A 5,603-nucleotide genomic window follows, 5' to 3' on the forward strand; every position below is an offset into this window, starting at 1 on the left:
CAATGGAGAGGTATGGAGGGTCATGTTAATTAAGGACACATTTTAATAGCTTGTCTATATTGTTCAGCAGTCTCAAATGAACCTGTAAGTAAACAATACCCCTAGCAGTTGGTATCTTGATTGAAAAGTAGATTTCAGACAGTTTTGTTTGCCCTCAATAAGACTGGTAAATGCTGCAAAAATATTCACAAGCATTTCTCATTTTTGGCTTCTTCCGTTCCTACCCCTTTCATCACCATTCAGGAGCTCTTCTCATGCTTCTCCTTATTTTTTCCCACAAGATCTGAATGCCATCTCTACAGGCCTTATCACTGTCTCCATCATTAAAAGTCCTCAAAAGTGTATTTTTTGATCAAATACTTTGGGTGACAAACACAATTCAGAGGGTGGTATGCAGATGAGGAAGTGTGCAAATGCCTTCTGATTTTCTTAGGACATATGCCAGAACCCTGCTGACACATCAACCAGATGAAAATGTCTCAGAATGCTATTAGCCATGACTCTTTCTGTTTCTCGATAGTGGTCACACTCCCTTTTTAGCTGAGTTTAATTCCTTGAGAGTTTCTGTATGTGACACATGCTTTTCTATAATGACAAGTCCATCACAGGTATCTTCATCAGGTACACAAAAACTACCGAGAAAAATAATCCATGTGGGTGCCAGCTGTAGCACAGGTCTAACTCAAATTCAGACATGAAAGATTAATTACTCAGCAGAACCACTGCTTTTGATTCTGTTTTATGGGCATCAGAAGTTATTACAACTCAGTGCATACCTACTTTATGCATAGCTAACATAAGGAAGGTATACTATGCCACAGCATTTCCTTCTCCATGATATGCATGGGGTTTTTTTCAGGCAATCAACTTGGCTCTTAATTCCAAAGCTCAATATGATAAAATAAACATATGTAGTTAAATAACCAGACAAAATACTATTTCCATCGTAGTGGGGACTGAAAATGTGTGACAGAAAACATGATAGGAACTTTGTAGTGATCCCCAACAATCATCTGAAAGCCAGGAATTACAAAATTAAAGACAGACATGAAACGAAACGGGAATTTGGAATGCATGTAAATATCAAGGTCTCATAAATCAGCTCAATTCTGCTCTCTTATTACACAGACTGTGTAGTAAAAACTGCGAAGTAATATCATAGAATCGTAGAACAGTTAGGGTTGGAAAGGACCTTAAGATCATCTAGTTCCAACCCCCTGCGACAATCTACTGGTTAGATTTCTTTTCCACTACATGAAGGCAAATTTTAAGCCTCTGGGTCTTACTGACAAACATGTGAGTTGGTTTTGTAGACCAGGGTATATAGTTACTCAGAGGTAGCACAAATAAGGAAACACGTATTTCCTAAGTTTCTGTTACTAAGAACAAGGACCACTGCATTGTGGCTTTACAAATATTCCCTTACTGTTGTGACATATTCTAATGATGCAAATGATCAGGTACAGGTTTGCTGAATACTGCTGAAAGCATTCTGATAATCTCCTTTACTCTCAAAAGTAGAGGAGATACTTCCCAGATGGATAGGCCATCAGCAGTTGTTCCAGCAGTGAGCACCTGCTCTGTTTCTAAAGTGCTGTTAAGTCACTGTGAGCCTCTACAAAGAAAACTGCCAAATCCTTTTGTTAGAATTTAGCAATAAAAATTCTACATAGAACTAATTAGATTCCTGTTGCCCCAACTTCAAGATAAGTGAACTGTTACACATAAATGTTCAACATCATTCAGACTGCTATCAGTAGAATATTTTACAATTCCCAGAGAGTTATGGAATACAACATTCAATTTTGTCCTGTATTTGCCAGAATCAAGAGTAAGAATTATAGCTCTTAGAAAAGGAAGCTAATTTGTATCCCCTGTCAGTGACCTGTTGCTTTTTACTTGATGCCAGTGTTTTGCCAAAGACAGGGAAGTAGCTTTAATTCAGCGTTGTGAAGAACGAAAGAAAAATAATGCTAGCATTTTGCTATATTAAAGTAAAAATATTAATTTACGCACTCTTTTTCATTTGTTCTTTACTAAAGTGAAAGAGTATATTTGACCTTATTTATTATTAAGGTCATCAATTCCTAATTCTATTTATTTCTCCATACATCACAACAAAGAATTACTTGAATCAAGCAGCAAGAAATTAGCAGCTTTAAAGAGTCTTTTGCAGACAGATACTACCTTGCCCATGTTCCAGCCTACTGGAAACCATGCAACAGTATTAGTGCAGAAATCACCCAAAATATTTGCTTCAGTTCAAACTTCTGTCTGCAAAATTAGGATTATTTCCTAGCATCTGAAAGGAAGAGGATAGGTGAGTATTTTTCTGGTATTCCTAAGGTTCTGGTATTCCACCAGAGGATTTGACAGAGGAGCCAGAGTAAGCTAAAACAGTCGTAAGGACTAACTTTAGGATCATGGCCAGAAGGAACTTCTCTGGTTAACTGCTAACTGGAACAGACCAGATACTGTGAGTAAAGAACCGTCTTTGCTTAATTCCTCCTGAGCCAAATGAAATGGACCTGTGTATATTCTTTGGGAAAGGACTATGTCAGAGTAATAACCAACTTCATTCTCAGTTTGTCCTAATGGAAAGCAGCCGGCAAGATTCCTGTACAGACCACTTATTCAGGTCAAAACCAATTCTTGATTTGTAATTCCACGTAAAGTGGTGCTCTGGGGATGTAAGGTGGATGGGGTGGAAATGAGAAAGTTTGCAAGGGATGTAATTCAAGAGATTCAGGGAAATGGCTTTGTTAGAAACATGCATGGCATCCTTACTCTGCAAAGCCTTTAAATACCTGTATAATGATAACCATATGTGCAGGTCTCAAAAGAGACCTCCCTTTTGCTTTTCTGCTTCTGTTTTCAGTCTACACTGAACCCAAGTAAAGGCAGTTAGAGGTCAAGTGTCATTCAGCCCTGGAGCTGAATTGCACACTCAGTTCTACACTCAGTCAACTGGGGATGGCACACATGCAGCCAGTCAGGACACAGGGGTTCCCAGTGACTAAACTGTGCTTTGGGCAGATAGAAACATCGGCAAACGTAGGCTGTGAAATTTAGGAAGGCAAAATTGTATATAGCTGAGATGAAATTTTTCAAACAACTAAAACTTGGTCAAATTCGGGTTAATTCTTAGTAGGACAACAAAAAGCTGTGGCTGTGACAGCAAGGCAGCATCCATGTGCTCTACAGCCCTGTTCCAGGGCTTTCCCCAAAAGTTGTAAGAATCCTCTCCATGAAGGCAAAATGTTCTATAGTCACATTCTTGGCTATGATTGAGAGAAGTTAGCTGAAACCTCAAATTATCAGCACAAAAGAAATCTCTGGTATGTAAATTGGGCTGAATGGCATTCAACCTGAGTGGCCTCAACTTGGCCAAAGTTCGAAGAAGCTAAAAATAAAGATTTATAATGAGATGTGCCATTGCCAGACAATGTTCATCATAAGTATGTGTCTGTGCATGTACGCCTGTACACACACACACACCACACACACTTATTCACATACATGTTACAGTGCTACTACATCACTGAGGAGTTCATAAATAGAATTATCCCCAAATAATTATATATCCTGGCAATAAGACTGTAAGAAGACAGAGTCGGACGTTTCAAGGATGTTCAAAGTGGGTGTGAAGTTAAATGGGTAGTTGCTGTTTACAAATATGATTACATGCTGTTACCATGGAAACTTGGAATGGAAAATAAAAAGCCAGTTTAGCTTCATCTTGAAACTGCCCTGATTTGGAGGAAAGCAGTATCTGACATTCCTTCAGCAGGAGACTAATTGCTTCTCTTAACGAATGCACAGTACGTTCCCTGTATTTTTAGCTACTGTGCAAAGTGTTTGAACTGCAACCAAGTGAAGATAAGGCCAGGATAATAAATACTGTGTTGTTAAGAACCACAACACAATATGATTTATTAGTTTTCCTATGCTATTTACTGAAATCGTAACTGTTAAACATTTTCTCTTATACCTCCGCTTCAAGTGATTTTGTGTCACATCTAAGTACATGACCTAGTAATTCTCCTCAAGTACATTTTTTCCTTATCTGTGTTTCTGCTTTGACAATATAATGAGAGAAGCATGCTCTAAGGAAGTGACTCATTTCCATCAAAACAAGCTTCCTGAGAACCACAAAAGAGGCAGGGAGATGACCACTGGCCCTGGAAATTTTTAGGAAAATTCTAAATGGGAATCAGTTGGCAGCATGAACTGAAAACAAGTTATTCCTAAATAAAAGATCTACTCAGTGACACTGCAGCAAGCACAGAGGCTGGAAATCAGAAGGCTACACAGATGGTACCATCTGTCTGTCTTCAGGGAATCATTCTGTGGCTGCAAAACCCCTTCAGAGACAGATGCTGAGAGCCACGGAAGTGTTTGCTAACAGACACACATGCTACACCTGGCAATGCTGTGTTGGATCCCCTGGGTTCACCAGGTTATCTGGACACAAATGGGGCTGGCACATTCAGTGCGCTAAGGCTGGACAACCAGTGAATGAACAGTCTGATTACCATAGAATGGAAATCCCATTAAAGATGTGGTTAAAATCCTGTTCCCACAGTAAATATTGCAGCTCTTTGACCTCTATCACTGTCCCCATCTCAGGGGGTGAAAACTGATGACCAGATTCACTTGTCCCACCAAGCCTTGTGTTCAAAGGAGCGCAGAAGACCAAGAGCTGCAGGCATGTGGGTGTACACTGCAACTTTATGCTGAGTCTTTACATTTCTTTGATATTACTTTTATCTTTTATACAGTAAGTTTGTTCCTTTTTGTTATATACACCAGCTTATAAGCCAATAGTTCATTTTACACCAACACAGACAGTCCAATTTGTATCAGCTGCAATTTTTACCTATTTCATTGGGAAGAAGTGTTGTTATTGTTCTATGGAAGGAGATAACATTTACAAAACTCCTGAACTTGCTCATTTTAATTTTTTGTGGCACAAACTCCTTTCCAAAAGCTGTGCTGTTTGATAGCTGAATGTCCTTCGGCTTTGTCACTTTTCACAGAGTTTTTAAAGTTATTCCATATTATTGAAATTACTGATAGCGAGACACCGCACTGAAACACTTTCAGATGGCAACGATTCCACATTCTGCTCTGACAGATACCTCTTTCACACCTATACCTAAAACTTTCTTTAGTCCTCTATACTGAGACTTGCAGGTACAAGCCTCTGTTCTTGTAACACCAATCCCAAGTACCAGAGTCAATTATTTAATTGTTAATTACACATTAGCCACAAGGCTGACCACAGCCGTGAAGATGTGAGTAAGCACAGGGAAATGGAGTTTTGCTGTGTCTGGTTTGGACAACACTGAATACGTTTCACTTTCCAGTGTGAAGCGTGACCTGCCAAGTTGGTACCTTCCTCTCATTTCTAATTACCAGTCTCATGCTATCTGTTCTAGACATAAACCTTTATCAGGTAAGTGTATTCACCCCATATCACTTTCTGCATGCTTGTTTCTTACTTCTGAGTAATATATATAGGCAAGTACTATATGTTGAAACTCCATTCAATAGGGATATTTTTCATGATTTTGATGCTGCGAATTATGAAATCCTATTTT

This window comes from Psittacula echo (assembly GCF_963264785.1).
Source record: "Psittacula echo genome assembly, chromosome: 7".
Lineage (NCBI taxonomy): Eukaryota > Metazoa > Chordata > Aves > Psittaciformes > Psittacidae > Psittacula > Psittacula echo.